Raw genomic sequence first — 27,906 nt, 5'->3', positions numbered from 1 at the left:
GATGGAGGAGACATAAGCATGATTATAGGCAGCAAGGCAGGAACAAGTACATAGGGAGAATTTGACAATAAGAAAGAACGGGGATGATAGGACAATCTACAGGAGAAGTCTGGAGGGGTTATCTTTGTCAAGGAGATAGGCCGCTTCAATTGACCAGAGTTAAGGAGCGGAAGAAGAGGTGATGTCAAATGAGAAGGGCCTAAGAGAGATCTCTTGACATGCGTTCTTTCCATTCAGTCCTTTTGGTGAGTATGAGTTATCCTCAGCTGAAAAGGGGTGGTATGGGAGGTTTGAGAAGAGATGAAAGTTTGGAATAGCTGCTGTGGGGGTAGTGAATCAAAGAAGTAGATTATTTGCTTTTCTGTAATGAAAGTCTTTAGATCAGATAACAAATTTGTAATGTTAGCATAATTTTGTGATTTTTCTCTAGCCCTGATTAGGAGTTGGGAGTAAAGGAGATGGCTAGGTGTAGTCACTGATTGGATAAAAGGGTAAGGAACCTTTGAGGGAGGATGGTAGTATAGAGTTGAGTTGATTTACTAAAAGGTTGAGATAAGAAAGGGAGGAGAGTATAGCCAGTGCGAAGGTGATGGTCTGGGAGAGAACTGAGAGCTGGAGGATGATGAAGATGAAGAATAATAATTTTCCATTGCAATTATGTGTCATAGTTTGTTTAGCCATTCCCCAATTGGTGGACATCCCTTCAATTTTCAGTTCTTAATCACCACGAAAGGAGCTGCTATAAATATTTTTGTACAAATAGGTCCTTTCCCTCTCTCACCCCTTTTATGATGTCTGGCCAGTAAGTGGTATTGCTGGATCAAAGGATATGCATGGTTTTGTAGCTCTTTGGGCATAGTTCCAAATTGCTCTCCAAAATGGTTGGATCAGCTCACAGCTTCACCAACAGTGTATTATTATCCCAGTTTTCCCACATCTCCTCCAACATCCATCATTTTCCTTTTTTATCATATTAGCCAGTCTGATAGGTGTGAGGTTGTATCTCAGAGTTGTTTTAATTTGCATTTCTCTGACCAATAGTGATTTAGAATATTTTTTCTTGTAACTATGGTTTTGATTTCTGTCTGAAAACTGCCTGAATAACAAAGATTCTTAAACAACTAATCTCCCATGCATATATCTGATCATCTAAGGTCCCCTTGTAGATACAATCACAGAGATGAAATTTTTCCATGATTTTTCTGAGTATCAGAATCAAATAAAAAGTGTTCTCTAGTGTCATAGGTAATGTCATTCACAAAGACCAAATAAAATAATTTGCTATTGCTGGTTTGGTTCTACAGAATCCCATTTGCTGCTGATGTTCTACTAATTACATGAAACATTTCAGAACTTTCTTAGAGTCATTAGAAAAAAATTGACCTACCAATCCCCATAAAAACTAAGTGGATGAAAAATTCATGATGACAAGACTGACAGACAACTGGATGGGCAATGAGTAAAACCATCAGTACATCTACCTAAGATAGGCACTGTGGTTGGACAATAAACAAGGCCCAAAATCATCCGGGTTAAATTTGGGAAATTATGCTATGCTTCAGTGATCCTCAATTGCTTCCTGATACAGAATTCCATTTTTTTCAACACCACTGTATAGAGCTAGAAATCATGGAGCACCATCATCTCAAGACTCAAGAAAGTGCTGATGACTCAAAATACAATGAAAATAATGCATGGTGGATGCATATGACCAATGGTGACTTAAGAGCAAGAAGTGGCATAAAAGGCATCATTGAGGAAATATGTGGTTATAAGAAGAGGCTGGTAATGAAATGAGAGCAAAGACCAATGATGGCCAAAGCTGTGTTGCACTAGTGTGCCTTCCTTTACAGTTGCATCCCTCATATCTCTTCAGCATCATTCCTTCTCTTTTGTTCCAGTTTTGGAGAAAAATGTGATCATTCTGGCCAAAGTCAGTCACTCTGTGACTCTTTGAGGGACTTATCCATTCAATTTTCCTCTCTATTTGCTATTTTTCAGTCTCTTTATTTGCTCCTGCCCTGATGCCCAGATCTTCCTGATAACTAAAAAATTCCTTAACTTGATATTTCTGTCCCCTCAAACTATCATCTCTTCTCCCATTAATAGAAGGCAAAGGATATGGGCTTATAGTCCAGAATAACTTAGCCAGCAAAACTAAGTATAAGGCTACACAGGAAAAAATAGACATTTTATGAAACAGAGGACTTAAAAGCATTCCTGATAAAAAGATCAGAGCTGCAGAAAAACTTTAAAGTACAAACAAGGGAATGAAGAGAAATATAGCAGAATGTCTAACTGTGATTCCAGAGGACTAATGATAAAACATGGTACCCACTTCCTGATAGAGAGGCAAAGGACTCAGAATGCAGAATGAGACAAATATTTTTTAGGACTTGGCCAATATGGAAATTTGTTTTAATTGACCATACATGTATAATGGATTTTGTTTTTCTTGTGTTCTCAATGGGAGTAGTGGTATTGGCACAGGAGAGTGAGAAGGCTGATTAAAACAAAATAGGAAAAAAAAAAGAAAACTTGCAGATTAATTAACACAATGACCAACCACCATACCTGGGAACTTACAATAAAACATGCTGCCCATCTCCTGACAGAGAGGTCATGGACTCTGAGCACAGACTGAAACATACTTTATTTTAGACATGGTCACTGCAAATTTTTGTTTTGCCTGATTATACATGTTTGTAACAGCAGTGTTGTTTATCTTGCCTTTTTAAGGAGTGGGGTGGAGGAGAGACATGGGAGGGTGAAAAGGCCAATCTGTTTGAAAATAAATTTTAATTTGAAAAAAGAAAAAGCACAGTTCTGACTGTGGCTATCCCCTGCTCAAGCTTTAGCTATCCTCTTGTTTCTAGGATAAATGCCAAACTTTGTGCTTGGCATTTAAAACTTTGCAATGTGACTTCAACTGATCTTTTCAACTGATCTCACATTACTCCCACTCACACTGTTTCAGCCCAACCAGGCTATTTAATGTCCCTCATCCACAATGTTCCATCTTCTGTCTCTCTACCTTCATACAGTCTAGCTGGTCGATTGAGACTCTTGAAGCTAATTCAACAGGCATATATTAAGCACCTCCTATTTGCTAGGCACTGACAATACAAAACAAAAATGAAACATTCCCTGCTTTTAGCTCCCTATAAGGCTCATGCGCCATCTTCCACACAAGATCCCACTTCATTTGGTTAGGGCTTTTTCCTACTCTCTGACGTTACTTTGTGGTTAGCCACGTGCGTGTTGTTCCTCCCACATGCCTGTAGTGTGTGTGTGTGTGTGTGTATGTATGTGTGTTCAATCATTTTTAGTCATGGCTGACTCTCCATGACTCTGTTTGGTGTTTTCTTGGTAGGGATACTAGAGTGGTTTGCTATTTCCTTCTCCAGCTCATTTTACAAATGAAGAAACTGAGGTAAACAGGGTTCAGTGACTTGCCCAGGTTCTCATGACTAGTAAGTGTCCGAGACTGGATTTGAATTGAAGTCTTTTGGACTCCAGGCTTGGTGCTCTATCCACTGTACCACCTAGCTGCCTAGACTATGATGAGAGCTTAATAAATGTTTGTTTCCTATTTGTGGTTCTTGAATCCATTCTATGTTCTCCTATCCTGACTACCACCCTGATCGAGACTCTATTAATTAAAGAGATTTTTAATTGCTTCTCATTCCTCTTTCCATATCATTCTGCAGACTTTAGGATTTCAACAAAACTTATAGATATGGGAAAGCATATCAATGCTCTGATCTTGGTAGCTACAAATTGGAAACTAAAGAGAAGGAATCCTATTGGGAGATGGCTTTAATTATGGTATATGAATATAATGAAATATTATACCACTGGAAATTATGAAATAGACAATTTCAGAGGAAACTGGGAAGACTTTTATGAATTGATACAGAGGAAAGTGGCCAGGACCGAGAGAACAATTTGTATAATAATGACCTTAGGGAGAAAAACAATGAAAACAATTTTAAAAGACTAGAACTCTGATTAACACAGTGATAAACCACAAATCCAGAAGAATATAGATGATATCCACCACTCCCTGACAGAGGGAAACTTAAAATGCAGAAAGAGATAGGTGTTTTCAAACACAGCAAATGTAGGAAATTGTTTTTGCCAGACTGTGTAGACAGAGGTATTTGTTGATTTTTTTTTTAATACAAGGTTAGAGGGAGATGTGGGGTGGGCAGATTTATTTTAAAAAACCTACAGATCGATGCTGTATACTTGAAAAGTAAGCTGTATATAATGGAGACCTGCGGTTCCATGTACAATCCTCTTTCTGTCCTATAGCCTATATGCAAATGCCTATTCTATTTGGTGTTTAAGTTCAGAACAAAAATTTTAAAAAATAATAATTTAAAAGATAGGCCAGAGCCAGACTGTGAGGATCTTTTAATGCCAAATAGAGGACATATTTGATCTTAAAGACAGTGGGGAGGCAGTAAAGCATTTTGAGCAGGTCAACCTGAGCAGTGTGATGCTTTAGGAATATCAGTTTGGCAGCTGCTTAGAGAATGGACTGGAGGCCAGGAGACCATTTAAAAGGTGGCTGTAATAGCTCAAGTGAGGGGTATATTTAGGGTTTGAACTAGGGTGGCAGCCATGTAATTAGAGATAAAAGGATAGATGTGAAAGAAGTGGAGTTAGAATCCACAGGGTATGACAACTGATCAGATGTGGACACTGAGGGAGAGGGCTTAGGTTGTGAGCCTGGGTGGCTGGAAGGATGATGGTGCCATCAATAGAAATAAGGAAATGGGAGGCACTTGGGTGGGGGGTGGAGGAGAGATTTTTTTTTTGACATTTTAAATTTAAGATTACTATAGGACAGGGGCAGCTAGGTGGCACAGTGAATAGAGCACTGGTCCTGGAGTCAGGAGGACCTGAATTCAAATGTGGTCTCAGATCAGAAACTTAATAGCTGTGTGACCCTGGGCAAGTCACTTAGCCCCATTACCTAGCCAAAAAAAAAAAGATTAGGACAAGTTAGATCTTTTTAAAAAATATATTTATTGACACCCCCCCCCAAAAAAAATCTATGTAAAATAGCTTTATATTTAGGCTACAACACACTCTATAGAATTTCACTGTGAGATGACAAAATATTCTCATAACCTTTAGAAATGATTATAAGATAACATCCTGCTCATTTCTCTTTTCCTGTTCCCTGTTCCTCCTTTACTCTTCCCTCCATTCTCTCAATGTCTGGTAGCAGGGTCAAAAGTCTTAACTCTTGAAGAAGAGTTTCTGTGGCTTGGGCAGCCACTAGGAAATAATCATTATAACACATGCTAAGAAGTGTAGAGAAAGTAAAAGGGACAAGTCAGCCCTCCCATCAAGTATCCTCTATCTGTCCTTGGAACACTGGAATCTCAGGAAGGCTATAACCAAATGCCTATGGTGCTGGGTTGGTTGTTGTATGAGGACAGAACTAAAAAGATATTAGACTTGGAAAGCAAAGGCTATGAGAGATGATAGCATTTAAATATATTTAACTCAATTTTATTTTATTTTCTGTTCTGAATTTTGTCCCTCCCACCTTGCCTTCCTCCACCTGAGAAGGCAGGAAAAAAATCTCATAACAAATATATATAATATAGCTGAACAAAATATATTCCTGCATTAGCCACATGAAAGAAGGAAAGAAGGAAGGAAGGAAGGAAGGTGTATATAACAGATTGAAGAGGGAGGGAGGGAAGGAGAAAAGGAGGGAGAGAGGAATGAAAGAAGGAAAAAAGGAAGGAAAGTATGGTATTTAAATCTACACATTATGAATCAAATGGATAGGGTATTCACCTCAGACTTGTTCACCAAAATATCAGGAAGAGAGGGCACACTTTAGAACCTAAATGAGGGAAGTTTGGGACAAATATGTACATGGGGTAATAACCATTTATAAATTTATACTCCTAAGAGATGGTATAATAAGTATTAGTGGATTCAAAAAGGGTTTGGACAATTTTAAAATTATGACTGCAAATGGCTTAGAAAGCTTTTCAGGTTAATGTCAGAGAGGACAACTTTACCCTCCATGGCATATATCATCAGTTTCTGTTGGCCAGAGAATACTTGGGCAGTTGGAGCATGCATCTGACTTTGTATGTCAATTCCTGCTTTCCTATCCAAGTGGAAAGGTCTAGTAGGCATTTAGAAATGCAGTACTAGAGTTAAAAATAGGTAGTAAGTAATAAAATCAGGATTGAAGCTTAGGTCATCTGAGTCCATCCAAGGCCAGAGCTCTTTTCCCTACTGTTTACTGCCTTCTTGTGAAGGTAGCCCTCCTCCAGCTACACTATACCAGCTAAGATTTTAGTGTTGCATTCATTGTAATCGTTTAAAAATTGGTAATTTGTGTATCATTTCAGAACCCCCTAAATTGGATCCATAGTTCCTCTAGAGTTTGGCCTAACTATCCACATAAGAGAAATGAAGTGGATGAAGAATGTCTATTATTCAGACCATGATGTCCAGTTAAATAAACAGTCTATGGAGCTTATCCATGTATATGTATATGTTTATATTATATATAAAATATATATATATTATACATGTATGTGTATATATCTATGTATGTATGTAATTATATATATATATTATTACATGTATGTGTGTGTATAAAATCTTCAACAGACCCTATAGATGGAAAATTAGCTGAGCTCCAAATTGAACAGGAGGAAGAAGGCAGACTGGGTTGCCCAGAGTGGACTGGATTGCCTTTGGCAAATGGCAAAGTTCCTTTAATGGCCCCAAGCTTCTCCTTGACACTAAGGCCCATCTTTTTTAATACCTATGTTCTTCCTCATTGTGGTATGTGACTGGGAGTCACTGAAGAGCTGAATTTTGAAGATTATCCAGAAAACAGAAAAGAGGTCATGGTGGGAATAAGCAGAGGAAAACACATTGCTTACTGGGGATGTAAAGGATGTCATAAAAACATATATGGTCCCAAGCTGAAGGGTAACAGTGTGCTCCCCTTAATATTCTTAAGAGAAAGCAGTGAAGCCCCTTTCCCTGCTGCCACCCCAGAACTTCAATGAATTTCCTCTGACAAACAGGATAGGAATGTGGAATGAACAGGAGCAGAAGAAAGCCAATCTGCATCACTGAAGGGAATAGGCATGTGTCCACAGGAGTTTATAAAACAAATATACTAATTGAACAGTTCACCACAACATTTCACCATTGGACTTCCAACAATTCAGGGTAAAGGAGAGTTTAAGAAGAAAACCCTGACTGATCAGAAGCACTAATTAGCCAGGTTCTGTCTCCTGCCCCTAAAACTCCATAAACATTAAACAAAGCCCTAATGAAATAGGACAATTTATATGTGATTTTCTTTTCTGACAATAAAATCTACCAAAGCATCATGCCAGACATTTATTGAAGTGTTCTCACATGTGAGTGTTCGAGAGCAGGGTCACTGTCTACAAAGAAATGGAACTTGACAACCAACAAGGAAAACCCAGAAACAACATAATGTGGCCACAAATACCAAGCCCACAAATGTCATGACTGGAGTTCCATCATGACAGATGGAAATATTTTGAATTTTTAAGCAAGGCTTCCCCTTTTGAACTCTTTGTATCTTTCCTTGGACAGGGAAATGAATTTTTGTTAACATTTGGGTTGTTCTTCTAGTTGCATAATGGAATAACTTTTGATTTGAACTCAGGAAGACTCATCTTCCTGACACCTAGCCCAATGCTCTATCCACTGTACTACTTAGCTGCCCTCTTCCCCATTTACCCTTCAAAAACCTCTGAGCAATGTTTAAACAAAAAATAATTCCCATTTTCCTCCTGATTTTCTTTTTCTGTGTCCAACATAAATGTGAAAATGCTTTAGTAAAGAGAGAGGTTCAGCAATATTGTAATAGTAATTCACTTTTTTTTTTAATCTGGACCTAAGATTTAATTGATGTACAAAATCTGAAATGTAAAAATTTCCCCCATTGAAGCAGATCTGTGTGACTTAAAGTCTTAAAGAATTGCCTGGTGACAATGAAAGATTAAGAAGCTAGTATATATGAAATAGTACTTGAATTTGGGTGCCTTCTTTTTGCTATGTCAGATTGTCTCTCATGATGTTTTTAAAAGTTTATCTTATTTTATTGAAAGCTTTTGTTTTTGTATCACTCACGTTCTTCCCCCATCCCTCTTTATCTAATTAGTTGTCAGTTCGTGTTATTTCTACCTTTGTAGCAACTCTTATGAACACATCCCCTGACACTTCAGTACAGACCCTCATCACCTCAGGCCTGAGCTGTTGTGATCTCCTCCTGGTTTCTCCCCCACTGTAATTGATCCTCCATGCAACTATCAAAATGATTTTTCTAAAGTGCAGGTCTGAGTGTATTACTCCTCTCTCCCCCTTTCAATGAATTCCAGTGGCTCCCTATTGCCTCCAGGATCAAATATAAAATCCTCTGTTTGGTTTTTAAAGGCCTTCATAATCTGACCCCTTTCTGCATTGCTAGCTTTTACATTTTACTCTCTCCCCTCCACATACTATGTGATCAAATGACATTGGCGTCCTTGCCATTCCTCGAACAAGACTCTCTGTCTCTGGACTTTCAGCCTATTCACTGGCTTTCCTCCACGCCTGGAACTCTATCCCTCCTTGCTCTTGCCTCCTAGCTTTCTTCAAGTCTCAGCTAAAGTCCTACCTTCTACAAAAAGCTTTCCCCATTCTCCTTAACTTTAGTACCTTTACTCTGAGGTCATTTCCATTTTTTCCTGTATATATATCTTGTTTGTACATTTCTGTTGTTGAGTTACTTCAGTTGTGTCTAATTCTTCCGGTGGCCCCATTTGGGGTTTTCTTGGCAGAGATACTGGAGTGGTTGGCCATTTCCTTCTCCAGCTTATTTTACAGATGAGGAACTAAGGCAAATGGGGTTAAGTTAAGCCCAAGTTTACATAGCCAGTAAGTGTCTGAGGCCAGATTTGAACTCATGTAAGATGAATCTTCCTGACTCCAGGCTGGGCTCTCTATCCACTGCCCCACTTAGCTGTCCATGTTTGTACATAGTCCTTTGTATGTGAGTTCTTTGGGCGCGGGGACTATTTTTTTAAACCTTTCTTTGTTATCACCACGGCATAGCATATAATAGATGTTTAAAAAATAAGTGATAGTTAACTGATTGATCTTCATTTCCAAATATATCCCTTTTCTCTCCCTTACCTAAATGAGTCATCCCTTGTAACAATGATCTTAGTGGGGGGAAAAAGTCTGTTCAGTAGCAGCAATGGCTGACAGTATGTGCAATATTCCACAACCATAGTCTCTGCTCATTATAATCTAATGGGATTCAATTTATTTTGTTGATGTTTGCATTGGAGTCATTGTGAATATTTTTTCTTGGTTCTGCATACTTCATTCTGCATCAGTTCATATTTCTTTCCATACAGGAAGTTGTTGTTCATAACTGGATGATAATAATAGTTGAAACTTATTGGCTGTAGCACTTTTTATTAGAACTTTCAAATCTATTATCAGATTCAATCCTCATATGGAGTAGGTGAAGTCCCCTGCAATCTAGTGCATCTTACCTTAACAGCATCGTCTCCAACTATTTCCCAATACCTACTAAGTGAAGACCAACCCCTGTCCTTCTACACATCATTCATTCCCTGCTTTATTCCTCGAGATACTCTCTGCTTGAAATATCTTCTACCCTTGTCCTCCATCTATCCAACTTATCTCCAGTCTTTGAGGTCCACCCTAAGTCCTACCGTTTCCATGAATCAGAATATTAGAGCTGGAGAGAACTTCAAAGATGATCTAGTCCACCCCCTTAATTTACTGATGAGGAAACTTGGGGAACCTTGGGTTAAGCAACTTGTTCAAAGTCATACAGTTAATGGCAGAGCTGGAACTAGGGTTTTCTGAGTCCTGATCCTATATTCCATCCTGTAATTTACCTACTTATATCGTCATTCTTGTACCTTCTTGTACCCACATGTACCTTCATTCAGCTGCTGTAACCCACTTTGATCCCCTTCCTTTTCTGACCTCTCAAGACCTATACCATACTTGATTATATATTGTCTGATATTATTGTCTGTTTCCCGGGTTATTAGTCTCATTAATTTCCCCAAAACTGTAGATTCCTTAAGGGCAATGATTGCTGCTAGATATCTAGGCTTTCAGATCATTACTGCCAATCTGAGGGGCGTGGCTATGGTGTTATTGTTAAGTTGTTCAGTTGCATCTAACGCTGTGATACCATGGACCCCATGGGGTTTTCTTGGCAAAGATACTGGAGTGGTTTGCTATTTCCCTATTTTACAGATGAGGAACTGAGGCAAATAGGGGCTAGGAGACTTGCCCAGGGTCACATAGTTACTAAGTATCTGAGGCTGGATTTGAACCCAGGTCTTTCTGATTCCAGGCCAGGTGCTCTATCTTCTGCACCATCTAGCTGCCTTGGCTAGTGTGTTACCATAACTCAAATTCAACTCTGCATATCTTTTTTTCCACTTCATGTTTTTCCAATCCCTGTGACTGAAAAGAAAATTCAAAAGAAAATTGATAGAGGGTAAATTCATATCTCTTTTCTTAGGAAATCTTAACTTTAGGACTCCCTATCTCCTGAGCATTCTTTTCAGACTTTAGTGACGGATTTAGAGCCAGAAGTGTTCTTAGAGATCATTTCAGTCTAATTTTCTTATTTTAGAGATGAGGAAATTGAGGCCCAGAGAGGTTGTTTACTTGTCCAAAGTAGTAGAAAGAGCTAGGATTTGAACCCAAGTCCTTGACTTCAAATTCTTCTTCCACTATACCAAGTCCCTTTCTTAGTGTAGGAAACCCTTGGGAATATGCAGATTCAATGTGAGGTTTTGAATATTCTCTGCCATCTATACGAACAACCCAAGAAGACAGGGACACGGCAGCCTGCTACTGAACAATGTCCACAGCAGGCATTTCACACCTTGGGTAACTTATTTGGGGAGCAGCCACCTGAGAGAGGTAAGGAAGATGAAAAACTACAGTCTCCTCTTCCTCCCCACCCTCCCAGATAAAAAAATTCCTATGCATTTAATGAATTGGCAATTAATTTGGGCAATTAACACTTTGGAGGATTCAGCCTATCTGCCAATTACAATTCAGAGTTTATTTCCTTAATCCAACCCACAGCTTCACCGAAACAATCTTTGTTTAGGGGGAGGAAGAGAGGGGAGTTATTTTGGGACCAGTAACACATAGGAAAAGATTCCCCCACCTCCCCTCTGGCATTAGGTTACGCTGTTTGAGTTTGGAGGTTAAATATAGTTTGGAAGACTTACTAATAGCCTATCCTAGCTTGGGTCAATTACCTCAGATCGAGCTCATCTATTATCCTCCAGGGCTTCTGTTCAGCTGTATCTCTCTTTATGGTCCCTGCCCTTCCTCCTTTGGGAGTGAAAGGGGGGCAGGGAGAGAAAAAAAGAAAGGAGGGGAAAAAATTCACTAGTCAGAGTTGACTTCTTTACTGTGGGAACTTCCAGAGCCTATCTCCTGTGGATATATAAAGTTTGTTACAATAGAGCATGTAAATAACTTAAAATTTCTTCCTGCCCTACTTTTCTTTTCTTTCTTTTCCTTCCTTTTATAAAATGTCTCTGCACATTAAAAAAAAAAGTTAAATATAATACCATATAAATGGTATTACAGAAAAAAGATTATATATGAACGTGCAGATCTCTATTATATACAGCTTTCATTTCTTGCTAATTTATAATAAATTCAACGTGCAACTTTCCAGACTGTCTTATTTGCCGGATTCATTATGAGTCCTTCTATTCTCTTTTGTGCGTTTAAAAATATACATACTTCAATGATTCTCTTATGTTTTTGCTCTTCATATTTACCTGTTCCCTATTATATTACATGAGGGATTTTGCTGGGGGGAAAGTGGATGAGAAGAAAAATAAAATGCTTGTTGATTGGAAAAAATAATAAAATGAAATGGAGGAAAACGAAAACATGTTTAAATAGTCCTCTTTTATTCCTTTTCTTTTGCTTTTTTTTTTTTTGGTGGGGGATACTTTACCCTTGACTCCCCACATCCCTTCTGCAATTAAAAAAGAAAAAGAAAACAAAGCCTTCATAAGAAATATGCATAGCCAAGCAAAACAAATGACTACACTGACCATTTCTAAAAATATATGTCTTATTTTCCATTTTGAGTCCATCACATCTCTGTCAAGAGGTAAGTAGCATGCATCATTATCAATATTCTGGATTCATAAATTTGTCATTGTATTGATTAGAGTTCTTAAGTCTTTCAAAATTGCATTTTACTAGAATGTTGTCATATAAATTTTCTCTTGGTTCTGCTTATTTATTTTGTATCAGTTCATGCAAGTCTTCTCAGGTTGCTCTGAAACCATCCCTTTTTGTTATTTAATATTACATTATATTGATATAGCATAATTTGTTCAGCCATTCTCCAACTGATAGATATCCCCTTAGTTTTCAGTCTTGTACATATAAGTATTTTTTCCTCTTTCTTTGATCTCTTTGGAGTATAGAACTACTAGTGGTACCACGAGGTCAAATGGTATTCAAGGTTTAATGACTTTTGCTAATGGTTACAAATTGCTTTCCGGAAAGTATACCAATCCAGGTCCATCAACAATGCATTAATGTTCTTGTTTTCCTACAGCCCCTCCAACAATTGCCACTTTACTCTTGTCACCTTTTATAGTTTATCTTATCATATGGTGTGAATTGTTGGTCTTCATCAAATTTCTGTGCTACTGCTTTCTGGTTTTCCCAGCAGTTTTTGTCTGACACTGAGTCCTTATCCTAGTAGCCAAGGTCTTTGTGGTTATCAGACACTATTCAGCTGTGTTTGTTTCTGTGTGTGATAATTTAATCTGTTCCATTGGTCAACTTCTGTTTTTAATCAGTACCAAAATGTTTTGATCGTTACTGTTTTGATGTTTGAAATATGGCTGTGTTAGACCTTCTTTCCCACTTTCCCCCCTTATTTTGCTTGAGATTATTGGCTTTATATTCCTTCAGATGAATTTTGTTATTATTTTTGCTGATTCTATAAAATAGTCTCTTGATAGTTTAGATGGCCCTGAATAAGTAAGTTAACTTAAATAATGTTGTCATTTTTGTTATATTGGAATGGCATGTTCATGAACAATGAATATTTCTCTAATTATATATGTCTGTTTTTATTTTTGTAAAGAGTTTCTTGTAACTGGATTCATATATTTCTGGATTTCAGTAAATAGACTTATAAGTATAGTTGGTTTGGGATGGAATTTCTCTTTTCTCTCGCTTCTTGCTGAGTTTTGTTGGTAATAAACTGGAATTTTGATGATTTATGTGAATATGCTTTTCATCCTACAACTTTTTTCTCAATTTATTAATTGCTCCAAACAATTTTAATTAATTCTTTAGGATTTTCTAAGTAAATCACCATATCATCTGCAAAAGTGGTAATTTTGTTTTTGCTTTTCATGTACTTATTCTCTTGATTTCTTTTCCTTGGCTCATTTCTATAGCTATCATTTCTAGCACTATATTAAATAGTAATGGGCATCCTTGCTTTATCCCTAATGCTGCTAGAAAGTCCTCTAGCCTGTCTTCCTTACATATAATGCTGGTTTTTCTTTTAGATGGATATTATTTAACAGATTGAGCAAAGATTCATTTATTCTTATGCTTTCTGGTATTTTAACAGATGTGTTGAATATTGTCAAGAACCTTTTCAGCACCAATGTACATAATCATGTAGTTTTTAATATTTATGCTATTAATATGGTTTATTATATTTATTGTCTTCCTTTTATTGAACCAATCCTCCATTCTTGATATAAATCCATCCTGAATATACTGTTGTAGTCTGTTTGCTAATATTTACTTAATATTTTTGCATTAATATTCTCTATGGATATTGCTCTATACTTTTTTAGCTCTACTCTATCACTGGTATAGATATCAAGACCATATTTGTATCATGAAAAGAAATTTTAAAAGTATCTTGCATCCTGTTTTGAAAACAGTAGTTTTTGTAATATTGGTATGAATTATTTGAATATTTGATAGATTTTACTTGTAAATACACCATGTATGGCTGTCTCTTTTAAAAAAGTTGATCTGGGGGCAGCTAGGTGGTGCAGTGGATAGAGCACTGGCCCTGGATTAAGGAGGACCTGAGTTCAAATCCAGCCTCAGACTCTTGACACTTACTAGCTGTGTGACCCTGGGCAAGTCACTTAATCCCATTGCCAAACCAAAAACAAAACAACAACAACAACAACAAAACAAAAAAGTTGATCTATTTAAATAATGTAGTTCTGTTAATTTGGGTATTATAAATATTCATCCATTTCATCTATCACTTTTGCTGACATGTAATTGTGCAAAATGGTTTCTGATCTTTTATCTTCAGTTATTAATTCTTTTTCATTTAACACAAAATTCCTTTCCTTTTTGAAAAAAATCAGGCGTACTAACTTCTTATCTAGTTTATTAGTATTATTAGAGGAAAAAACAGCTCCTACCTTTATGAATTCATTGGTTTGGGGTTTTTTGGCTATTAATTTTTGTTATTTTCTTCTTTGATTTTCACAATTTCTACTTTGGCTTTTTGTTGGGATCTTTTGATCTGTTGCTTTTCTGGTTGGTTTGTTTTTTTTTTAATTGCATGCCCAGTTCATTTATCATTTCATTAATCAGCATTCTTAAGTTTTTCAAAATTGTTTTTACAATGTTGTTGTTATAATATAAATTGTTTTCTTGGTTCTGCTTATAATCCTACATCACCAATTGTCATTTGTACATCTTAGATTGTATATCTCATAAGCATCCCAAACCCAACATTTCATCGTTTTTTCCCCAAGAAAACCCTCCCTTATTCTCAATCTCCCTATTACGGCCATGAGTACTACCAGCCTCACAACCTCCTCTCACTCAACCCATATATCCAATCCATTGTCAAATCCTGCTTTTACCTTCACAACATTTCTCTTATGCATTCCTTTCTTTACTCATGCAATTACAACCCTTGTTTAGGTCATCATCACCTCTCATTTGGACTATTGCAATAGTCCTTGTCTCCCTATCTCAAATTTCTCTCCACTCCAATCCATTCTGCACTCAGCTGCCAAAAACCCTTTTGGGGTTTTTGTATTTTAATACAGATCTGACCCGCTTCTCCCCTGCTTATTGAGTTCTAATGTTTTCCTAGTACCTCCAGGATCAAATGAAAACTGTTCTGTTTGGAATATAAAGCATTTAATAACCTGGGCCCTTCCTGTTTTTTCCTCTTCAGTCCCCTCCAGGCATTTTGTGGTCCTGCAAAATTGGATTACTTGGTATACTTTGTATATAATCAGGGGTGTGCTGCTGGTAAATGTTTAGCAACTGAGCTGTCTGGGGGAAAAATGTACACACTTCTAAATTTAATCTGCATTATTAACACTTTTTAAAAGTCTAGACAATCACACACACACACACAAATCAATCCCTGATTTGCTATCTCTAAGGTATAAATGCTCATTCTGAAAAATTTAACAATCACCATGGAAGCCAGTTAGAGCTGCCCCTAGCACACCTCTCTATATATAACATTCCATTTCCTGTCTCTATATCTTTGTACTGACTGTTCCCCATATCTGGAAGGTTCTATTTTGTCACCTTATCTCTTAGTTCCCTTGATTTCCTTGAAGACTCGGCTCAAATCCAACCTAATTGCAGAGTCCTTTCCAGGTTTCCCCAGATGCTAAAGCCTTCCCTTCTCAGAGTGCTTTCTATCCACTCTGTATATACCTCTTATTTCCACTTGGTTTTTAATATGTTGCCTCTATCATTAGAATGTAAGCTTCTGGAGGGCAGGACTTTTTTTTTTCCCCCTTTCTTTGTATTCCCAGCATAGCAAGGTGCCTGGCACATAGTAGTCCCTTAATAAGTTCTTGTTGACTTGATTTGACTTGCGTTGTGCTCCCCAGTCTGCCCCTGTCTCCTGCTGTGCCTCAGGTCAGACTGCCTGGGCACTGTGACTTTACTGGGACAGCCCCATTTCAAGCTGCTGCTGGGCCTGCAGCAGAGCTTCATAGGTACTGAGCTGCCTGAGTGCCATGCCCTGAATTAGCCTACCTCTGTCTCCTGTTCTGGGTCAATGCTTTCTACTGGCTGTACCCTGTCTATGCTCAGAGCTTCCAAAGAATTCTAATTCTTTTTGTGCAATTCTGGGCTGGTAAAACTATTTCTCTTTGGTGTTCTTTATCATTGACCTCCTAGTGCATTTTTAGAACTTTCCTAGGGTATTTTTGGAGGAGGATCTACGATACTCTAGGTTTTAATAGTCACCATCTTCTCATAATTCTCCTTTCTTCTCACTTTCTTTTCTTTTTTCTTTTTTACTTTCTTTTCTTTTTAAAATTTATTTTTAACATTTTTATTTTTAAAAATTTATTTTTTTAAAAACATTTCTTCTCTTTAAATTTTGAGTTCCAAATTCTCTCCTTCCTTTCTATGCCCTCCCCCATCCACTGAGAAGTCAAGCAATATATATATATATATATATATATATATGTATGTATATATTATACACACATACATATATATGTATATATATGTATATATGTATATATGTATACATACATACATACATATGTGTATATATGTATAATATATATATGAAATCATGCAAAACATATTTCCATATTGCAAAAAAAGAAAGAAAAAGTATATTTCAGTTTTCATTCAGAGTTCATCAGTTTTCTCTCTGGAAGTGGATAGAATTTTTCATCATGAGTCCTTTGGAATTGTCTTGCATCATTGTATTGATCACAGTAGCCAAGTCTTTCACAGTTGATCATCATTACAATGCTGCTGTTACTGTGCCATTCTTACTCCTCTACCACTCACCTCTTTAGCTCTTCTAGGAATTCCTGTTGGGTTGGTATCCAGCTAGCATTTTTCTTTGAGGCTTTGCTTGTAGCTGTTTTCAGTTATTATTTTCTTTTGAGTTTGTCTTGTTCTTCCCTGCCATTGTAGTCACTTTTAATGGTCGAGTTCCTTTTTCAGTCATTTGCTCATTTTTCCAGCTTATTTCTTGACTTTGAACTTTAAGTTGGCCTCTGTTCTCCTGGAGGAGGGAAAGTACAGTCCCAAGCTTCAGGCTTTTTCATGCTGCTATTTTCAGAGCTAATTCTGAGACTCTCAAGTTTTTCATGCTCCTGAAGTGGTGTGCTACAGGGAGAGGTATGATCACTGTCCTCCTGGTCTGCGCTCTGGTCTTTACCCATGATGGGCCCCTACTCCCCTGTAGCTGCAAATGCTAGCACTCCTCTTTGCCTGGGAACTGTGACCAGGGCACATGTTCCCTTGTGACTGACCACAGCACTCCTCAATACCCTGAAACTACAACTCAGAACTGCTTATGGGCAATAGAGTTGCCAATTTTCTCTAGCTGCACCCAGTGTCAGCAATAGGCCTTTCTGACCAATTTTCTGACCCCTTTCCCATCTCTGGGCTTGAAGTTCTCAAAGCTGCTGTGCTACTGCTGCTGCCGTAGTTGCACAACAGACAGACTTCCACCCTGTTGGAGACTTTTCCTGCTGACCTCCTAAGTTTTCTTAGACTGGAAAAATGTCTCACCCTGACCTTTCGTTGGCTCTGCAACTCCAACATTTGATTTGAGGTGTTATTTTAAAGCTGTTTGGAGCTCTTCTCATTTTCTTTTCACCTGTTATATAAAAAGCATTGTACTAGGCTTGCTGGTAGTAGGAAGCTAAACAAGACAGGAGGTGTGCCTTCACAGAGCTTACAACTTGGTAGAGGAGATAAGACACAAATAGGAATTCTGATTTGAGGGGAAATGTATAAATACAGCTAGCTGGAGCAGGAGATAAAGTTCCAGGCCCGGAGTCAAGAGGACTCATCTTCCTGAGTTCAAATCTGGCCTGAGGCACTTATTAGCTGTGTGACCTTGGACAAGTCATTTAACCCTGTTTGCCTCCGTTTCTTCATCTGTCAAATAAGCTGGAGAAGGAAATGACAAACTACTCCAGTATCTCTGCCAAGAAAATCCCCAATGGGAGCCCAACACGACTGAAATGACTGAACAGCAACAAGTATAAATACAGGTAGAGAGGCATGAGGTATTAGGGGATATTAGAACAACATTAAAATTGCAGGTTGAAAAATTGGGGATTATCCCTTCCCTTCACTCCTCCTGTGAAAAGGATCTTTACCACCCTTACACTGACTCAGAATCCTGTCTTCCAAAGGGATTATTGAAGGTCTCCAGAATGTGCTCACTTGCAGCATTTATCAGGCCCGTCTCACAAACCCGGTGGCTGCCAATTGTGTACACGGTGTTTGGCAATCTTGTCTCAGTGACTCCGGCGAAGCTTCTGTGCCTATCTCCTGCCCTAGGTGCAGGGAAATCTCCCAGTCAAGAGCTTTGAATGCCACTTCAAGGAGAAGGGGAAATTTTACTTTCAGGAAGAGGAAATCTTCTGTTTTTTTTTTTAAATATCACAACATTTTTTATTATTCCAATGTTAGGGGATCAGATAATGTTTTCAACCTTGTCTCTAAAAGATACATTTTACAGTCTTATGCACATGAAAGATATTATTTGATATGTAATACAATTGAACTCATGAACTATGGAAATGCTTTTTAACATATCCTAGCATAATCCTGGGCAGTTAGGTGGTACAGCAGATAGAGTGCCAGGCCTGGAGTCAGGAAGACTCAGCTTCCTGAGTTCAAATCTGTCCTCAGACACTTACTAGCTGTGTGACCCTGAGCAAGTCACTTAACCTTGTTTGCATCATTTTCTTCATCTGTAAAATGAAAGAGAAGGAAATAACAAACTGCCCCAGTCTCTTTGCCAAGAAGCCTCCAAATGGAGTCATGAAGAGTTGGATATGACTGACAAATGTTGTTTCTCCTTCATTCTTTTTTTTCTTGTCATATATATATATATATATATATATATATATATATATATATATATATATACGTATATATGTATATATATGTATATATATGTATATATATGTATATATGTATATATATAAATTTATTTATTTTTAGTTTTCAACATTTACTTCCACAAGATTTTGAATTCCAAATTTTCACCCCATCTTGCTCCTCCCCCCACCCCAAGATGGCATGCATTCTGAATATCCCTTCCCCTAGTCTGCCTTCCCTTCTATCTCTCCCCTCCCTTCTCTTATCCCCTTCCCCTTCTATTTTCCTGTAGGGCACGATATATTTATGTACCTCATTTCCTGTATTTCTTATTTCCCAGCTGCATGTGGAAACATTTTTTTTTAAACATGTGTTTTTAAAACTTTGGGTTCCAAATTTTCTCCCTTCCTCCCATCCCACCCACCCTCATTGAAAAGGCAAGCAACTCAATACAGGTCATACATGTGCAGTTATGCAAAACACTGTGTGCAAAACACTGCACACAATATCCACAGAGACCTGAGGGAGCCAGCAAGTGTGACAGACACCAGGAGGATAAGAAGTCCTGTATGGATGATCAGACCCTATTCTGTGTGTCCTGTTCGCAATCCCAGGAACATGAGGCTCACACAGTCTGACCCATAGAAGAGGCTGCTGAGCTCTATAGAAAAAAGCTCCAGGAGAATCTGAAACTTGTAAATGGAAATTTAAAAGCTGTTCAGAGGCTAATGTTTGAAGAGAAGAAGATACCTTAGACTTGGGCTGTTGTGTGGACAGAACAAGAGGAAATGTCAAGAGAAATATTTGAGGAAAAATTTTGAGAAATAAGCAAATTCCTGAGTGAAGAAGAGGAGATCCACAGTCTTGTGGAGCTGGGTGATGAGGAGCATGAGGTGTTTGAGTAGACGAAGGAGCGTGAGGTCCAGCAAGAAATCCAAAACAGAGAGAAAAAGAGGATAAGCAGGGGCAGCTGGGTAGCGCAGTGGATAGAGTACCCTGGATTCAGGAGGACCTGAGTTCAAATCCGGCCTCAGACACATAACACTTACTAGCTGTGTGACCCTGGGCAAGTCACTTAACCCCCATTGCCTAGCAAAAAAAAAAAAAAAGGATAAGCAGCCTCCAAGTGTCCCAGCCTAGGAATGACCTAAGGGAAATGGCCACAGCATCAGAAGAAAAGTCTCAGGTGCCAATTATGGACCTTCCACAGGATGCAGAATAACACTGAGCATGAGTGAGTCACTGTTGCTTCAAAGGCCAGAACCTTTTACACCAAAACTGAGCAATTCTTATCACATAGATTTAAGAGAATTTCTGAGGAAATTTCAAGAATCTCTACTGTTGCAATATACGAATTACCTGCTGATGACAGAAAGAGGACTTTCGCATTTGCAGATATTTCCTAAGGTCAGATGTATCCTGTTTGTACCTCTGGAAGTCTCCACTACATGAATGGGAGAGACTTCTCTATTATACAATTGAACACAGTTGGGATTTCTGAGGAGGCACGAGGCTATTTCATCTTTACCTCTTACTGTTTGCTAGTTGAAAGGGAGAACTCACCTAATGACTTCCTTCCTCACCCTTCAGTAAAATGGCATTAGGTCAGAGGCCTGGGCAAATCAAGTAGAGATATTTCGGGATGATCCTGGAACTGTATCCCACTTTTTAATCCTATATGTACAAAAGGGGGCCTTGTTGGGGAGAATTGGAAGCTGAATGCTATTCTACCAGGGCAAATGTTGATTTTTTTTTTAATTAAGAAACTATAAATACAGTGGCATCATGCATTGTGTACTCCTTAAGTCAGCTTTGTCTGATGTGATCTACTACAGAAAATAATAAGTAAAAGTTTGCCTGTTTCCTCCTTTACATTTCTATCTTAGGATATCATCAATGGGAAATTGGTGTTGGACATGGAATGAAGGAAAGACTTGTTGGAATCCCATCCCTTCAGTAGATGCTAACTGTAGATGCCATGGACAAATGTGCCTCAGGTTGATTCTTACAGAGTGTTACACAATATGTATTAATAAATACATTTTTTTAAAGAAAGAAACACTCCTCTAGGTTCTGGTAAAGGATATTTGCTTTTGAAGGGGCCTTTTATGAGTGTTCTTGGGGAGCATGAATATGCAAAAGTGTGGAAGGACATTCCTCCCAACTTCTAGGCATCTAGGGAGGGATCCTCTGTATTTTCCAATGAGGTTCTCCCACTCCATCTAACTGGCTAGAGTGTACTGTGCCTTCTCACAAACCTCCCTTTTTGGATTCTACATGCCCTGAAAAATCAAGCTTGTAGGGTTTAGTAGCGTTTCTTTCTCTGTGTATTTTGGCAATGAATGAATGAAAAAAGGCATTTATTAAGTACTCACTATATTCTTGGCACTGTGCTGCATCAATTATAAAACAAGATGTTATTTAAAATTATTTTTTAAAGAGTAGCCATTTTGTTTTTCACCTCAAATTTTAGTTTCTTTTTTATGTACTAAACAGGAGCGTTGTGATTTTATTGCTATTTAAAATAAGAGCATTAAAATATGTCATCGACATGGATTGACAAGTATTCAAAAATGTGATCTGTCAATGAGTGAATAGAATGTATATTTTAAGAAACCTATTTCATTTTTCCGCTCAGTATTTTACAGTTAGAGGATGGTAGGAAAAATGAAGGTATATCTTAATGCCTTTATTTGGTTGTAGCAACCTGCCTTTCCCACAAGGGGACAGCAAAACACTCCTCTTGTGAAATCATCCTCTGTTCAGATTTTGCTGCCACTCACCACTCAGGGCCAAAGAGAATTATTGCAGCAGGGTGTGTAGAGCTTACCTTGTCCCCTTCACTGTGTAAGTTCATCTAAAATTAGCTTATTTATTGATTTCACTGAGTACCTGTGCACTATCCTTTGGCTCCCATGTGACAGTGAACTAGAGTTTGCTTTTACTTTAAAAATGTGTCTATGTGTCTATAATATAAACATCTCTAAAATCAGAAATATAGATATACACACTATTAAAAGGTGCAAAGCCTGTAAACTATAGGTTACAATTCAGTAAGGATTTGTACATAGGTGAAGAACAGCAAAGTTGATTTTGGCTTTTCCAATGCCTTAGTGTCTCCTAGGACACTAATATCTACAATGTATTTCAGGGAGTGCCTATCAATAAGGGAATGGATAAACGAATTATGGCATACGAATTTAATGGAATACTGTTGTGCTATAAAAAATGATGAAAGGGACAGTTTCAAGGAAACCTGGAAAGACTGGTATCGACTGATATAGAGTGAAGTGAACAGAACCAAGAGAACAATTTATACAATAACTACAATGATGCAAAAATCAACAGCTTTGAAAGCCTGAACAATGTTGATTCCAATGTTGATTCCATGATTCCGTGAGATCTATGCTGATGAGTGCTACCCACTTCCTGACAAAAAGGTAAAGTACCCAGGGCAGAATAACACATACATATTTTGCAAATATCCAGTGAAAGAATTTGTTTTGCCTGGCTGTTGATATTTGTTACAAGAGCTTTGTTTTTCTTTTATTTTTTTCAATGTTGAGTTGGAGAAAAAATTTATTTCTATTTCTAAAAAAATAATTAAAAAAACCCACTCATTTTAGCTACACCAGATAGTGTAGAGATCCACTTTAGTTTCTGCCTCCTCAGTTGAAAAAATATCGCAGGTCTAAGGGTATAAACCATGAGACACCAAATAAATGGACTGCTGGGAAGCATAGCTAGTCTCGGTGACACAGTGGATAGAGTGACAGGCCTGGAGTCAAGAAGTCTCATTTTCCTGAGTTCAAATCCAGCCTTGGACACTGTGTGATCTTGGAAAAGTCACTCAATCCTGTTTGCCTCAGTTTCCTCATCTGTAAAATGAGCTAGAGAAGGAAATGGCAAACCATTCCAATTTCCTTACCAAGAAAATTCCAAATGGGATCATGAAGAGTTGGCCCTGACTGAAAAATGACTGAATAACGATAATAGCCAATCTAAGAAGGAGCAGTGATAGGATTTCTTTATCTTCCATGAGTAAGTTATAAAATTTCCAGATATCCCATAATACTGTAGTAGTACCCATATGACTTGAGTAAAATGTGGCAGACTTGTATTTGGCATTTTTCATTGAAGAAGAAAATGCTCCCATCTCTTGAAATCTTGAGCTTTTTTCAAAGCACATCTCTGGTACCAGTTTCTACAAGAGCCTGATTTCTGTACCCCACCACCTTGTTCCTGGAAAGGACTATATTATTTTGTATGCACTTTGTGTTTACTGATCTGTACATCTTATTTCCCCATTTGCCCTGACAGCAGGCTTTCAACTACCAGCATAGGGCAATACTGCCTGGGTGGGGTAACTGAGGGCTGGGCCAGTAGTTTACAAATTCATTTAGGGCAGGATGTTTTCTTTCTGTCCTTGAAGCCTTAGTGCCCAGCAGTGCCCGGTACATAGCAAGTACTTCGTGAGCGCTTGCTGAACTGAAAAGAAATGGGATAGCCAGTGGCCCAGGTTGACTTCAGTGAGCGATCTTCAGAGGTGCATACAGGCTGATTGTTAATTTTTCTGTGTGAGCAAGTATACCTCAGAAATGGCAAACAATAGAAATCTGGGTTGTTTTTATTGTTTTGTTGATTGTCAAGACTTGAGAAAGCAATGGAATAATGTTAATAATGTAGATTAAATTTAAAGATGTGTTTTTGTACTTTTTTTTAGGGGGGCGAGGTTTACAAGCACATCCCTGGCTGTGCTAAAACCTGGAGTGTGGCCACCTGCCTGCGTTAGTGGAGTTTATTCCAGCCACTGGTCTTCTGCCTGCACCCATGCCCTAAAGGTTGTCATAGTCTCACCCTGCCGTCCTTTTGCTTTTCTGCTTAAACTGAACCAGAGATCGCCAAAGAAGAAATGCCAATCTCTAACCCTAGCTGTTCAGGTCTTCATTCCCATCCCCCCAGATCTTCCTGTCCCTTTCATTGTGTCCTTAGGAACTCTGGCTCCCTAATTAACAAACTTCCTCTCACTTTCATCTTCTTTCTGTCTTGCTTTTTTCAACTTTTTGTTGTTGTTTAGTGGATTAGTCACGTCAGACCCCATGATCCCATTTGGGGTTTTCTTGGCAAAGATAATGGAGTAGTTTGCTATTTCCTTCTCCAGCTCATTTTACAGAAGAGGAAATTGAGGCAAACAGGGTTAAGTGACTTGCCCAGGGTTACACAGCTAGTAACTGTCTGAAGCCAGATTTTAATTCAGGTCTTCCTGACTCCAGAGCCTATACTCTATCCATTGTATCACTTAGCTGCTCTGCTTTCAGCTTATGATACTCACTGAAGACTGGCTCTCCTCAGAACACACCAACCCCCTGGCAATCCTTGACAGTAAGCTTCTACCCTATCTTACAACCTCCCCGACTCCTGGCTCCCCATTGCCATTTCAGAACTTCTCTCTACCTCCATCATTCAGCAGCCTATTCTTCTTTGAGGTTTATGCTATCAAAATTTATCATCCAATAGTGGTGACTACTAACTACTGACCTCCAGAACATTTTTCTCCTTTCTTAATGAGTTTATAGTCTTCCTCTCTACCCCAACTCCTGCTTTATGAGGGACATAAGCATGCATACTGATCTTTCCTTTTATACAGAACTTCCGAGTTCTTTGATCTACTAAACTCCCATGACCTATTTATTTATTCCACCTTATCTACACACAGAGATGATCACATAGTTGATCTTGCCATCACTAACAAGTCTTCCTAGTCCATGTTTTGAGAATGCTGAAATTCTTTTATCTGATGATAATGTTTCTCCCTCCCTATGCCTTACTAGTGACATTTGTTCTTCATTCTCACTCTGGCTTCCTATCTTTCTACCCCTCAATACTTTCCCAAGCTATTTCCTCCATTCTGACTACACTCACATTCCTTCCCGATGTTAAGCCCTCAATGAAACAGTTTAATTCTGCATTATCTTCTTTTCTCAAATATTTTGTCTTCCTTCCAAATGTTACTAGCACACCAACACTGGAAGGGACAGAAGCTACTAGAGTTTATTGAGTAGGGGGCTGACATGGTTAGGTCTATGCTTTAGGAAAAATTGCTTTGACACCTGAGTAGACAATGACCTGGAGCAGGGTAAGACTTGTGGCAGGTAGACCAACCAACAGGATATTGCAATAGTTTAGGCATGAAGAGATAAGGCCTGAAAAGGTGGTAGCTATATCAAAGGAGAGATTCAAAAGATGTTATGAAGGTAAAATTGGAAACAGATTGGATATGGGGAGTGAGATTCAAAGATGACATCTAGATTGTGAAGCTGGGTGTCTGGGAAGATGATGATACCCTAAACAGTAATAGAGAAGTTTGGATGTGGGGAGGATTTTGGGGGAAAGATAATGAGTTCAGTGTTAGACTTGTTGAGTTTAAGATAGCTACAGGGCATCCAGTTCAAAATACTGTTTCCCAGCAGTCCCATTTATGTAGGTCTGCTTTGAGGCCTTGGAAGTTTATTGCTAGAAGAACTATTTTGAAACTGTGGGACCCACTGGGGTGGGGGGGGGTGGAATCTATGTGTACAAAAAAATTTTAGCACCTCTTTGTGTAGTGACTAAGAATTGGAAATTGAGGGGATACCCATCAACTGGGGAATATCTGAACAAGTTGTGGTATATGATTATAATGGAATATGATTGTGCTATAAGAAGTAATAAGCAATGATTTCAGAAAAACCTGGAAAGACTTACATGAAGTGACACAAAGTGAAGTGAGCAGAACCAGGAGAACACTGTACACAGTAACAGCAATACTGTAAGATGAAGAATCGTGAATGACTTAGCTGTTCTCAGCAATATAATGATCCAAGACAATCCCAAAGGACTCATGATGAAAAATGTTATCCACTTCCAGAGAAAGAACTGATGTTATTTGACAGACTGAAGTATACAATTCTATCTCTCTCTTTGTCTCTCTGTTTCTGTCTCTCTGTTTCTGTCTCTTTCTTTTTGCACAAAATGACTAATATGGAAAGTTTTACATGATTGCACATGTATAACCTATACCAGATTGCTTACCATCTCAGAGAGGGAGGAGGGGAGGGAAGGAGGGATAGAATTTGGAACTCAAAACTTTAAAAAAAATGTTAAAATTGTTTTTACAGGTAATTGGGGAGAAAAAATAAAACATTATTAAAAAGAAACCATGGTTCCATTGTATAATAACTATTTGTATCATATTTGACAGAAGGGTAGATTTTTGGTTTCTCAATGCAAGATTACACATGATGATCTGATTTGAGGCATTAGAAGCTAGTTGAGAAGCAACTTGAGAAGACTCGAAGAAGCTGGCTAAAAAAGCTGATGAAAGAAAACTGCTTGCAGAAGGCGGAACACAGAATACAGAAGCTAATGGAACTGAAAAGCTGATAGGCAGTGAGCCTGGCAAATCCCAGCTAGAGGCAGATTAGCTCTGCAATTGATGCAGGTTGCTGATCTGATTAGAAGACAGCTATGAGGGGCAGCTAGGTGGCTCAGTGGATAGAGCTCTGGCCTTGGAGTCAGGAAGACCTGAGTTCAAATGTGACCTCAGACACTTGACCCTGGGCAAGTCATTTTAACCCCAATTGCCTCACCAAAAAAAAAGAAAGAACGCTATGATATTGTGTTGTTGTTGTTGTTTGTCCTTCATTCTCAAAGAGGACCATGACCTCAGGGAGGGGAAGCCACTACATGCAAATGAATTTGATTTAAGTGAGGCAGGGCTGTGCAAAGACACCAGCCTCACTTTGTCCTTCATGGCCATCTGGGTACTGTGGCAAGATATAGATCAGGAAGACTGGAGATGGGCCAGAGGCAGTGAGAGACCTTGGCCTTTTTAAGCTAAGATCTTTAACAAGTCTCAGTTTGACTGAGGCAATACCCAATCAGTGACTGAGGCTAGGTAAGAAATGAGGCAGAGAATGACCTCTTTTATCTAGTTGGTGGAAGCAATACCCTACACTGCATGAAGAGCTGGCTGAGGAGCTTGCTCTCTAGTGCCATCTACAGCTTGAGAGAGGGGAAGCTCCTCAGAGTCTTGCCTATATTGTTCCTTAATGCCCTCTGTGGCCTGAGAGGGGAGAAAAATCCTTTAAAGTCTCTGCAGATCCCAAGATTAAAGAAAACTGCTTTTCCCTGAAAAAGTGTCATGCTGCCTTAGCACCTAGCCAAGAGAGCAGACCTGGGAAGCTCTGCAGATTTCAGACTTCAAGATCCTGTAGTTTTTGAGCTTCAGGTGATCAGGCCACAGGCATGGGAGACTGTTCCAGGGCAAGGATGCTGAGAGAAGTTCTAGGATGAGACAATAGGATAGTCGTGATTTTAATGTCCAGGGAAAATCAGAAACAGAGCCATGAGGGGAATGGAGGGTGGGCTGTTATATTTTGATTATTCCTATTTTTGTTTTCTATTGCATGAATTTATCTTATGATTATTCTTGTTTTTACCTTCTAACTTAGGAAATGTGTCATATTTAAGAGTTAATGGAGTCATTGTGACTGATTTGTGTAAAAGAAAAGCACACAGTTGGGGGCTCAGGAGCTACAGTTGGGAATATGTATATAAATTTTCCCCAAACCAGGATTACCCCTAGAACCCTGAGTGTTAAATTGTAGCACCCAGATGGTACACCCTCATCTCTGGAAAACCCCTCCTATCTGTTAGAATAAGAGTAAACTGAGGCAAAATAGACAACAGGAAGTGAGAAAGGAAATGGCATGCCATGTTGGGCACTATGCCCTCTATGCTCCATGATACATCTTAATAGAATTTCTCTACTTCTTCACCCTCAGCAGTACGATGTTGGTACATAAACTTCACGTTGATTTTTTTTTTTTGCTTAGTAACCCAGGCACTACAAGGCAATATAATTGACATTTATGTAGTGCTTTAAGGTTTGCAAAGCACTTTCCT

The 27,906-nt window shown here is 38.5% G+C and overlaps 1 pseudogene; it reads left to right on the top strand.

The window, feature by feature from the left end:
• Positions 1 to 1,629: 1,629 nt before the first annotated feature.
• Positions 1,630 to 20,564, top strand: LOC110195810 (tripartite motif-containing protein 43-like; annotated as a pseudogene).
• Positions 20,565 to 27,906: the final 7,342 nt, after the last annotated feature.

The sequence above is a fragment of the Phascolarctos cinereus genome, unplaced genomic scaffold, assembly GCF_003287225.1.
Source record: "Phascolarctos cinereus isolate Bilbo 61053 unplaced genomic scaffold, phaCin_HiC Scaffold_4;HRSCAF=312, whole genome shotgun sequence".
Classification (NCBI taxonomy): Eukaryota; Metazoa; Chordata; class Mammalia; order Diprotodontia; family Phascolarctidae; genus Phascolarctos; species Phascolarctos cinereus.
The sequence above is the reverse complement of the archived record's forward strand: the minus strand, read 5'-3'. Positions and strand labels throughout refer to the sequence as shown.